The following is a 13,559-nucleotide window of genomic DNA, read 5'->3' as shown; positions in this document are numbered from 1 at the left end:
GAGGGATTTGATTCCAAATGAAACAAAGCATTAACTAGAATGAGGACCTTTTTTTTTCTCAAAAAGGGATGTATACACTGCTCCTAAAGCGCCCCTGCCCAGTGAAATCAATAAGCAGCGCTGCCAAAGCGCCTGCAAAGCACCGCAGTAGTGGCGAATTGTGGGTGCTTTTAACCCTTTATGCGGCCGCCAATGCCCCCGGGCCTCAGTGTGAAAGTGCACAAAGTGTGTTCATCCGAGCACTAATACACTGCTCAACAAGAATTCTCTTGCCTTTGTGGCTGTGTGTGGTGAAGGGATGAGCTTGGGTATATATATATATATATATATATATATATATATATATATATATATATATCTTTTGTGGCCCCCAACTAATTATTTTTTTTGGATATACTGTATCTATCGGCATATAACACGCACAGTTGTATAACATGCACCTTCACTTTAATAGAGAAGTTTCAGAAAAAAACTTAAATTTTAATAAAAAAACCGTGAAGCAAAATAAGGGTCAGTGCCCATCAATGTAGCCTAATGAGTGCATGCCTCACCATTGCCATAAATGCAGCCTCTCTATTGCCATGAATGCCGCCTCATCATTGGTGTCAATGCAGCCTTACCATTGCCATGAATGCAGCCTCACCATTACCATGAATGCAGTCTCACCATTGCTATGAAAGCTGGCTCACCAATGCCATGAATACAGCCTCACAAGTTCCATGAATGCAGCCTCACAAGTGCCATGAATGCAGCATCACCAGTGCTATGAATGCAGCCTCACCATTACTACGAATTCAGCCTTACTATTGTCATGAATGCAGCCTCGCCGTTGCCATGAATGCAGTCTTACCATTGCCATCAGTGCAGCCTGATCCATGCTAGACAGAACAGTTGTCCAATGCCAGCCCATGCAGTCTGTTTGCAAGATATCAGCTGATAATGCTTGCAGGAACCAGCAACTACTTGGCTAAAGCCTCGTACACACAACCGGATTTTCAGCAGACAAAGCGTCAGACATTTGTCTGAAGGGCGTGTGCCTGGATTTTGTCTTGCATACTAACGACACACAATTGTTGGCCAACAAACAGGAACAGTGATGTACTACGTGAAATTTGAGCTCTTGAGCGTGACCCTTTGGGCACCTTCTGCTAATGTCGTGTTTGGTGATCACTGATTCCGAGCATGCGTGTTTGTACTTTGGACTTTGTGTGACGAACTTGTGTGCACACAATAGGAAAATATGACAACAGACCGCTGTCTGCCGAAAATTTACTAGCCTGCCATCCAACATTTGTTGGCAGAAAGTTGGCCAACAATTGTCTAATGGAGCATACTAACCGTCGGATTTTAGGCAAACAGTCTGTCATCACACAATTCCCTGTCGAAAATCAGATCGTGTGTACGAGGCTTTAGCTATGTTCCAAGACTGGAATTAGACATCTGTGTCCATGTGCCTGCCTATGCATATGTCCGAGAGACATGCTCACGTGAATTAGCACGTCCTCAGAAATGCAACCTGCTGTCAATGTCCCTTGTTCTGTGCACTACTACAATTGCACATAATGATCTGCACTGTGAATGAAACAGCTCATGGACCACAAGGTGTGTACCTGGATAGAAAACTGGTTACAGGGGTGCGTCCAATGGGTGGTAATAAATAGCGTTTATTCAGGCTGGTCTGGAGTTGAAAGCAGGGTACCACAAAGCTCTGTTGTTCTGGGACCAATTCTGTTTAATTTATTTATAAATGTCAGGGCGGTAAGGATGTAGAACAGAATTGGTGGTGTCAGTGGGAAGTATAGATAGTTTCAAAATACTCTTAGATAGGCATCTTAGGGAACACAGTATACAGGGATATGGGAAATTATATTTTACACACACCCACACAGGTTGAACTGGATGGACTGGTATCCAAGCTTACCAACTATGTAACTATGGGGAAGCAGAAAAAAAAATGTCAGACAACAGAAGGGTCTGTCTGCATTGAAAATGCTGGTAGTAAGGACCTTTTTGAAGGTAAGCATATTATTGTATCCTACAGAAACTGTGCCCAGACTGCTACAATCCTTAGTTCAGTAATAAACCTCCTGACACACCATGGCCCTCATACTGCACTGTTATCAGACCTATTATTGAAAGTGGGATGTTATATGTGCAGTTAATAAGATGCTGAGGTGTGCATAGGCCCTAAAATCTAACCTGTCATAAATCTGAAGACTATAAATACAGTTTTCAGTCTAAAGGTCACCAAAACATAATATGTTACAGTGATACAAAGCAACATTCTTATTTTATAAAATTAATCCATACACATCCATTACTAAATGGCCCTGTAATTTGTTTTTCATGAAATTGTTTTTTTCTGCCTCACTTCTGTTTGTTTGGAATTAGCAATGCATGTTAGTTACAATCACTTGCATTGCTCTATTCAGACTACAAATCCTTTGGTCCATAGTCCCTAGTCAATCTCAGGTGCACGTAAGAGAGGGTAGCTTCATACATACAGTGGTTGCATTGAGAACAAATGTAGCCACCTTCTAACAGGAAGCTGGAAAAAAAACAAAAATGACTTTGGAGATTTGAGGCTGAGAAAAATGGATGGTATTCTTTTGAGGTAAGAATACATAGAGTTTTATAATATAATTTTATTATTTAAACCAGAGCTTAGTGTCACATTAAACCATACCATTGTCCATAAGGTTGAGGTTGAGTAGCTGAGTCCGGAACCAAATATACTTAAGCAGCTCCTACAGGGGTTGCGCTACACTAAGTAAACATTCTTTTCATTTTATATATCAAATACTATTGCAACCACTGTCCTTCCAAGGAGATTGCATAAGTACACTGGCAGATCTTGCAAGATTTTGTGAAATCTCAAAATATCTTTTTCCTGTAGAGTGCTAAGTGAAGAGGTGCGGCATCTACGTATACCTTATCATCTAGGAACAGAAAGATTGCTCTTCCTTTACCAAGAATGGCCACCAGGAATGGAGCTGGGAATATACCAAATGATAAAACAATAAAGAGGAGGGGCAGATAAATCAAACTAGACACCACATCCCAACTTTAAACAAATAGAACATGACGTGGACTTTGGGGTCAACCAATCCCGGGACTTTTAATGGTGTCACAAATAAAGGTAGATACATTACAATACTGTATCCATAGAAAGATAATTTTTATAGAAAAATTGAAAGAGAAACAGATAAAAATATACATTCATGTGACATTAAAAAGCATCAAACATGGAAGATTTAGCAATTCCATAAATACCACTCAACATGTTTCCCTCATTTGAGCTTCTTCAGGAGTTTGGGTATATGGTTCGATAAACTAGAAATACATAAAAAACATACAATGAGGCTTTAAGGCACATGTAAATAAATACAATTTACATAATACGCACACATATACGTAATTTTGATAAAAATCTATGAGGTATAAACCACAATCAAAATATTGTATAATAAATTCAAATAGCAAAAATATGTAATATACCAAATGATAACAAATTCAAGGAAACAGCTGCAAAACAGTAGAGCTTGCAGCAAACAGTAAAATATTTATTTTTATATTTTTGTTTCACTACTTTAAAAGGTGCCTTTACTTTATCTTTGAGGATCTGGGTGAACGTCTACTTTAAAATCACATGTATTAATTACTTTGATTCTGTGTGTGTTTTCCTAAAATTATAATGATAAATACCTCTCTCTGCTTCCCTTTACTGAGTAAGCAAGTACAGTGGGAGGGGCTGAGATTTCTCTCTGATGAATGCATGCTAACAGAGGGAGTGTCATGGTTATGCGGTGATCTTCCTGTGTTTGCTTACCTTCCCCCATGTCTTCAGACTACTGTCAGGTCACCTTGAGGCGAGGTGACAGGTGCACACCGCAGGGATCCGGAGTGCACCGCAAGGTTGTGGACCCTACGGCTGACTGCTGCAGACGGGGGACAGATCCCACTGGGGATAGAGCGTGAGATTCCCTGGGGCGCGGAGTCTAAGAGCCAGCAGGTGTTCACCAGAGCCTCCAGTGGTGAGGATGGACTTGGCTGCAACTGGCTCCAGGTCGCGACCCCCAGGGTCCCCCAGCTCACACCCACAGTAGGCAACAGGAGGATAGGGATGGTGAGGGACAAAGCCAAGGTCGGGCCACAAGCAGACAAGGATAGTCGGGTACACGCCAAAAGGTCAGGGTCACAGGCAAGCAGGGATAGTCAAGACACGCCAAAGTCGGTAACGGAAACCAGTAGCAGAGCACACGGCAGGAAACAGGAAGCTAATACACAATGGATACACAATGGTTGATCAAACTGTCAGGTCACCTTGAGGCGAGGTGACAGGTGAACACCTGCTGGCTCTTAGACTCCGCGCCCCAGGGAATCTCACGCTCTATCCCCAGTGGGATCTGTCCCCCGTCTGCAGCAGTCAGCCGTAGGGTCCACAACCTTGCGGTGCACTCCGGATCCCTACGGTGTGCACCTGTCACCTCGCCTCAAGGTGACCTGACAGTTTGATCAACCATTGTGTATCCATTGTGTATTAGCTTCCTGTTTCCTGCCGCGTGCTCTGCTACTGGTTTCCGTTACCGACTTTGGCGTGTCTTGACTATCCCTGCTTGCCTGTGACCCTGACCTGTCCAAAAAATACTTAAATAATCAAAAAACCCTGTGCCAGTGAGACACAAATTAAAATAATAATAATAATCATTAGCAGTCCTACACATTCACAGTGGGCATTATTCGTGTCAATCACATGCACTTTAATTGTAACTTGGGTTAACACAGAATCATTTTAACATTATGGATATCTTTGAATATAGAGCATCTAAAACAGTTAACACTGAAGGCGTGTTTGAAATGTATAAAGAAAGTGATGGTGATCTGAGCGGGTTGTTTATGAGATTGAAAAATCTAACCATCTCAGAGATCCATACACAATGGGATGTGGCCTTCTTGGAGACCTATATTAAATTAAATATGGTTCCCAGGAGTCTAAGGTGGGAGGTTTGTCCCCAAAAGGGGGAGATAGAATTGGAGGAGTGATTTCGCTATTTTAATGATGCGGGAGTCAAGTTCCTACAATTTTTAGTTGCCCGAAAAAATAGTAAGCTTGTAAGGTTGGATGGGGAAATTAAGGCTCTCAAGGATAATTTACTCTGCATAAGGATAAGGATGAATATAAGGATAGATCCAACAATCTTTTAAAAGTTTTAGATAAGAAAGAAAAGGAACAAAAAGCTAAAAAAAGAAAAAAATATAATAGAGATTATGCTGATTACCAAGCAACAATGGTATTCGAATGGCAAAAGAAATTGCTAGGAGAACAATCGGCAAAACAAGATTCTAAGATGGATGCTATTACCCAGGGAGATGAACCCCGTGAAGAAAGTGCTATGCACATCCAGCACTTACCCACTGGGAGTCAACCCCCAAGAACTCCTAAAAAATCACATAATAAATTAGGAAAAAAGGGGAAGAATGTAACATATCAGTCACCCAGGAGGCCCCCGGGGACAGGGAGAGTCGGGCAACCTATGGGGAATTCTGGTTGGAACCAACCATATCCACAGGGAAATATGGGTGGCAATGACCGGGGTTATGGCCAACAGTATGAGTATATGCAACCATCTTATCCTAGGAGGAATCCCTCTTCTAATAGGGGTCCTACCAGGGGGTATTATGATAATTATGGGCATAATACGCCCGTTTATCAGGGACCCCAATACCAAAAATAGACCCTATTATAATAGGGAAGGTGACGAGAACGATTACGATCATAGTGTAGATACACACAATCGTTTTTTCCCATTAAGAGATAGAGTTGGCCCTTCTAGTTGGGGATACAACGATTATGAACATGATGGTCGAGCAAGGGAGATATTTAGGGACCCCAATGGGAGGTCCAATGTCGAGGGACCAGGTACAACAAAATGGGGGTTTTCCCAAGGGTGCTCAAGGAGTAAAAAGACCGGTAGAAATCAAAGAGGAATTAGAGAGGGGAGGAGAGCACAGTCAAAAAAGATTAAGGAAGTAAAGGGAGAAGGAATTTTCAATCTTAGTTCCCAAACCCTTACTAAATCAGAAACAGCTTTACTAAACAAAGGTTTGAAATTTTCACCACCAAAGAAACTTGATAAGTTTCAGACCTATATGGATATTCATAAATTTGTCCGTAAGGTCAATATTAAGAGGTATTTTGCAACCTTGCCGACCAAACAGTGCGAGGTTGTACCTCAAGAGATATTGCACTCGGGACTATCGAATGCCTCAACATTTAATCCCCCTGGAACAATAGCACCCTCATTGAAAGTATTTAAGGATGTTGTATTAAGGGATTTAGACCAGATTAAGATCGGCAACCATAGAATGGATAAAAATATGGAGGAAGGCCTAGATTCACTTTGCAATAATAAATACCTGGTTATTCGCCCTGCGGAAAAGGGTGGTGGCATAGTGATCTTGGACCGACAAGATTACATTAAAGAGATGCACAATATAGTGGATGATGAGGATACGTACGTTATATTGCCGGGTAACCCTGTCATTCAGTATAAAAAGACCTTACAGTCTCTGGTAGATAAGGGATTTCAATTTAAGATACTGAATGAAAAAGAGAAAATATTTCTTGTCCCTAAGGCACCACGGACTCCAGTGCTTTATTATTTGCCAAAAATTCACAAGAACCTTATTTCCCCCCGGGACATCCCATAGTAAGTGGGGAAATATATAGATTTTTTCCTCCAGCCACTAGTCCAAAAAATGCCCTCTTATTTGAAGGATACGAGGCATGTGATTAATTTGCTGTCAGGGTTGCGATCTAGCGAACAGACTTTACTAGTGACATCTGATGTCACCTCGCTGTATACGATCATTCCACATGAATTGGGAGTCGCGGCTGCGACGCATTACTTGAACACTATGTCCACCTTGTCAGTACAGCAACAACAGTTTGTCATAGATTTACTTGAGTTTGCTGCAAGCCATAATTATTTTTGGTTCGAACAAAAATATTATAAACAGATTCGTGGAGTAGCAATGGTGGCTAAGTACGCCCCGAGCTTAGCAAATCTTTTTATGGCAAAGTGGGAGGAGGACATCATCTATAAGGACCGAAGCCCTTATTTGACATTCTGGGCGAGGTATATAGATGACATCCTCCTCCTGTGGGAGGGAACTAGGTCCCAACTTGATGAATTTTTTCTTAACATCAATGACAATGATAGGGGCATAAGATTTTTAGTGGAGGCTAGTTCAGATAGTATCCATTTTCTGGATTTGACAATTAGTAAATCTGAAGGGAGTTTCAAGACGATATCCTACTTTAAGAAAACTGATAGGAACTCTTTTTATACCTACAGGGAGTTGTCACCACAATTCATGGTTAAAATCAATCCCTAAGAGTCCGTTTATAAAAATGAGGAGGAATTGCTCTGACGTTAGTAATTTCAAGTTGCAGGCAAACATTCTGAAGGGGAGACTGGAAGAAAAGGGGTATGATGTTGAATCCATGGATTTAACTATAGAACAGATTGCTGATGTTGATAGAGCCTCTCTGTTGAAGGCAGGTTTAGGTAAAGAAAGGGAGAAGCCTATCATCCCTTTTGTTACAACTTTTTCTACTCAACACTATTTAGTTAAAAAGATGTTGTGAAAACATTGGCATTTATTATCTAATGATAGAATCATTCGCACCTTCCTTCCAGCTAACCCAGAGATCATTTTTAGGGAGGTCCCTTCTTTGAGGCACAGGATAGCCCCTAATGTAATAGATCCTCCCACTAATAAAGTCTCCTTTTTTCAGCAACTAACAGGGTACCATCAATGCCGACGGTGTCAGATCTGTATACTAAATAAGAGTAAAAAGAGAAAAACAGAGTCGTTTGTCTCTACCAGCACTTGAAGGGAGCACAAAATTGAACCTTTCATAACATGTAGTTCTAAGGGTGTGGTATACCTTTTACAATGTCCATGTGGGCTCCAGTATATAGGGAGAACCAAGCGAGCCATGCAGGTTCGCTTGGGAGAGCACATCACAAACATTAAGAATGGGTATAAATTTCATTCTGTATCCAAACATTATGATTTACATCATGGCCGTAATCCAGCAAACACCTTATTTTTAGGTATTGACAAGTTCAGTGCACACTGGAGGGGTAGTTCCCTGGTGCGTGACTTGTCTAGACTAGAAATTATGTGGATACACAAAACACGATGTTATACACCTTATGGTCTTAATGTGGATGTTGATGTGAACGCTTTTATAGATAACGGTTAGACCCTCATATTGTGAACAATTTCCGAATTCCTGGTTTGGGTCCAATGGTTTTTATCTAATTGTATTCTTTTGACAATCTTTATGTGTGGTTAATTTGAATCACTTAAATGTCCTGCGAGAATATATCTATCTAACCGACATCATCTCCCTTGAGGAGATGTGATGGGTATATTTCGTCTGATACCGAGGAGTATGCGCATTGAATATGATTTATATATGCACATTCTTCTAGTTATGCAGGGGTAGACATTTTATTAATATAGGCCCAATGTGGAGCGTTTGCTCCAATTAATAAGATTATTGCATTTTGGCACTCGTTGGGCCTGATTGAGGGTTTTGGGGCATTCATGATATCATCTGATGCTGCCCAAGGAGGGTGTTTACCCTTTGGGTGGGAGATGAGGTGTGTCCAAATGCCCTTTCATTATCCAACACATAGGGATCATATTGAACCCCTTAGATGTTTTAAAGGTTAATTATACATTTTGGGTATGGTCTGTGGCCCGATATGTCCCTATAATGAATTTATCATTTTTTTGAGGGGGGTGTATGAGCCAGTAATAATAATATATTTTCTTGGGGTATGGTTTGTGATTTTGGTGTGAGGGGTTAACCCACATATTGCTTAATCTGATTAACATTCCTCGAGTTGATTAATTTTTATTTCAATCTAATTCAGTCTGTTGGCGACCCATGGTAGATTATGGAACATTAATCCCCTTTTGTGATTAGGGTTAATTGATCTCCCCTTGGGGGATTTGGATTTATTTAACATATATCCTAGAATGCAGGAATATACCTTTTCCAATAACCTTTTATTTGTAAGGGTAATTGGAATAATGTCCTGTAAATAAGAACGTTCCTTTTCTTCATATATATATATTTTTTACAAGTTTTTAGATTTTATAAAATGGTCCGACCACCTGTTCTGGGCATGTATCCCTTATCTATGAAGGAGAGTATGATTGGCAGAACGGGTATGGGTCCTTTCATGTTGGATTGCATATAATGGAATTGTGCGATTAAACATGGAGGTACGCCTCTATCCGAATATATGCTCCTGATGAAGCAATTAAGGGATAGAGCGGAGTTTGTAAATGTGAACCTATTTGGGAAACGTCCCCTTTCCCGTTTAAAATAAGTTTATTATTTAGGAGCAAAGATAAGGGCGAGCGATCAATATTGCCCTGTTTCAAAATGGCGGATTAGGAGCTGTAACCAGGAGCTCGGAAGTGGGCGGTTACATTCTTTGCCAGTGAGTATTTATGGCGGTGGATCAGCGCGCCGCCCGTACCCCAGGAAAAAGTCCCTTTTGAAGAAACGACGTAGGGTGAGCGGCGTGCTGACGTCACCGCCATTCCCCGTTTACCAGGAAGGGCGGGCAGTGTAAACAGGAGAGAGTCAGCCAGCTCATGATTATACACACGCTTGTATTCAGCTGGAAATCTGTGAGTTTGTTATTTTTATTTTACTGTGTTTGAATTAAAATTTTATATGGAGTTACGCTATGGGAGCCTTTCTCTTTTATCTTACTAAATGATTATGGTGGAATGGGAGACGCTCTGAGAAGGGGGTACAGGAGTTGGAGACACCAGCAGAGCCTATTAAAGGGACCAGGGGTGATTGTCTTGTTTGCAAACTTGTATGATCTCCCTAAAAAGAGATCTTGTCAGCTGGTAAGCCTTACTGAATCTGGTGGTGGATGAACCTCTCTCTCTGGGTGCACCTGCTATATACCTGAAGGGTGTTTTACGGAGTCACTTTAATGGACTGAAATTCATCTCCTTGTCTCTCTCCCTCCTTTTTGGACTGTTTATGTGTTTTTTAAATTCATTTTAGATTAATTTTTGCACTATTTGCGGTTATATAAATTTTTTAAACAGGATATATTATGTCATATTATTATTCTGGCACTTTATAAGTTCTAGCGCAGCTTTATTTTTGGATGATCAAAGTGTAAACAGGAAGAGCCGTTTATCAGCTTTTCCTCACTCGCATCTGACAGACGCGAATAGAGGAGAGCCGATCGCCAGCTCTCCTGACAGGGGGGGGGGGGGGTCTGCACTGTTTATCTGTCTGTGTATAAACAGTCAATGAGTTTGTTAGCTCTCACATGGATGCACTAAGCAGGCTAGACACTGAGGCATGAGGAGGTAGAAAAGAACAGTCAAAAGACCTGCGTAACAAGGTAATGAAACTTTACAAAGATGGAAAAGGATATAAAAAGATATCCAAAATGTGACAATTTCTGCCAGAGTATGCAAACTTTTGAGCACAACTGTATGTATGTGTATATATATATATATATATATATATATATATATATATATATATATATATTATACACACACACACAGTATCTCAAAAAGTAAGTACACCCCTCAAATTTATGTAAATATTTTATTATATCTTTTCAAGGGACCACACTGAAGAAATTACACTTTGCTACAATGTAAAGTAGTGACTGTACAGCTTATATAACAGTGTAAATTTGCTGTCCCCTCAAAATAACGCAACACACAGAGATTAAGGTCTAAAAAGCTGGCAACAAAAATTTGTATATGCCTAAGTGATAATGTCCAAATTGGGCACAAAGTGTCAATATTTTGTGTGGCCACCATTATTTTCCAGCACTGCCTTAACCCTCTTGGGCATGGAATTCACCAGAGCTTCACAGGTTGCCACTGGAGTCTTCTTCCACTCCTCCATGATGACATCACAGAGCTGGTGGATGTTAGAGACCTTGCGCTCCTCCACCTTCCATTTGAGGATGCCCCACAGATGCTCAATAGGGTTTAGATCTGGAGACATGCTTGGCCAGTCCATCACCTTTACTCTCAGCTACTTTAGGAAGGTAGTGGTCATCTAGGAGGTGTGCTTGGGGTCGTTACCATGTTGGAATACTGCCCTCCAGCCCAGTCTCCGAAGGGGGGGATCATGCTCTGCTTCAGTATTTCACAGTACATGTTGGCATTCATAGTGCCCTCAATGAACTGTAGCTCCAGAGTGCCGGTGTTCTATCGATATGTGCCATCCATGGAAAAGTGCCCGTCCATGCGCAGGACGGAGCCGAACTCCAGCTGATTTGGCGATCAGCTGGTATGACGTGACCATGGCGCACATCAGAGGAGGCATTTTTCAATGGGAGAGAGAATGTCATGGACACTATTAAAAGCTATTCACAGAGCGGAGGGACAACGTAGTTCCCATATTGTGCCTCGTTGTGGGGCAGGGTTTCAGTCTCCTCAAGGTCGCCTTTTGTCAGTGTTGCACGGCGGCTTTAGTGTCTTGATCTACGCCTGTTGCCTGTGTCTAAGGGCAGGTTTTAACACAGACAAAACTCACCCTTCAACACAGTCAGAAGCCGCCCTGCAACAGTGAGGCATAATGTCACAACTGCAGTGTCCCCCTCCACTCTGTGAATAGCTTTCAATTGCATCTGTGAAATTCCCTCTCCTGTCGAAAAATGTCTCCTATGATGTGCGCATGTGCCATGGTCACATCACTCCAGCTCATCGTGAAATCAGCTGGAGTGTGGCTGCGTCCTGCGCATGCATGGGCAGGTTTCGATGGAGGGTACATATCAATAGAACACCAGCGGTACTCATGCAGCCCCAGTCCATGACACTCCCACCACCATGCTTGACTATAGACAAGACACATTTGCCACATGTGCTTCACACCATCTGAACCAAATAAGTTTGTCTTGGTCTCATCAGACCACAGGACATGGTTTCACTAATCCATGTCCTTAGTCTGCGTGTCTTCAGCAAACTGCGGGCTTTCTTGTGCATCATCATTAGAAAAGGCTTCCTTCTGGGACGACAGCCATACAGACCAATTTGATGCAGTGTGCGGCATATGGTCTGTGCACTGACAGGCTGACCCCCCACCTCTTCAACCTCTGCAGAAATGCTGGCAGCACTCATATGTCTATTTCCCAAAGACAACCTCTCGATATGATGCTGAGCACATGCACTCAACTTCTTTGGTTGACCATGGCGAGGTCTGTTCTGAGTGGAACCTGTCCTGTTAAATCACTGTATGGTGTTGGCCCCACCATGCTGCAGCTCAGTTTCAGGGTCTTGGCATTCTTCTTATAGCCTAGGACATCTTTATGTAGAGCAACAATTCTTCTTTTCAGATCCTCAGAGAGTTCTTTGCCATGACGTGCCATGTTGAACTTCTGACCAGAATGAGAGAGCGAGAGCGATAACACCAAATATAACACACCTGCTCCCCATTCACACCTGAGACCTTGTAACACTAAAGACTCACATGACACCGGGGAGGGAAAATGGCTAATTGGGCCCAATTTGAACATTTTCACTTTTGTTGCCAGCGGTTTAGATATTAATTGCTGTGTGTTGAGTTATTTTGATGGGACAGCAAATTTACACTGTTATACAAGCTGTACACTCACTACTTTACATTGTAGCAAAGTGTCATTTCTTCAGTGTTGTCACATGAAAAGATATAATAAAATGTTTACAAAAATGTGAGGGGTGTACTCACTTTTGTGAGATACTGTGTATATATATATGTATATATATATATATATATATATATATATATATATATATATATATATATATATATATACACATACACAGTTTAAACTAAATGCGGACATCTTCCAGAAACTGAACACTACACTATTGTCAAATGACTAAATATATGTCTGGTTCTAATATTGATCACTATTAGACACATGCAGAATTTGTTTTATTTTGATTTGTTACTCAAATAATGACTAAACAAATAATAACTTATAAAAATAATTTAGCTTAGTTAAATTTGTTTTCATAATTCAATTGAATTTAAATGTATTCCAATAGAAATTCGAAAGATGGTCACATTCTATTTTATTGTATTCTGTTCTTTTCTAACCTATTATATTCTTTTATTTTCTATTCTAATTTAAATGTATTCTATTCAAAATTTTAATTTCAGAAGATGGTTATATTTTATTTTATTCTATTATTATTTTCTATTCAAATTCGAAAGACAGTTATATTCATTTTTATTCTATTGTTTTTTTCTATTCTTTTATTTTCTATTCTGTTGTTATCTATTCTAATTCAAATTTATTCTATTCAAAATGTAAATTTCAGAAGATGGTTATATTGTATTGTTTTCTATTCTATTCAAATTCCAATGTATTTTATTTGAAATTTGACTTTCAGAAGACGGTTTTAATCTATTCTATTCAAAATTTAAATCCTGAAGGACAGTTATATTCTATTTTCTTGTTTTCTTCTATTCTATTCTTTTCCCATCCAAA

This window comes from Lithobates pipiens, unplaced genomic scaffold (assembly GCF_037356315.1).
Source record: "Lithobates pipiens isolate NorthernLeopardFrog02 unplaced genomic scaffold, aLitPip1_a1.2 Scaffold_22, whole genome shotgun sequence".
NCBI lineage: Eukaryota > Metazoa > Chordata > Amphibia > Anura > Ranidae > Lithobates > Lithobates pipiens.
Note: the sequence above shows the minus strand (reverse complement) of the source record.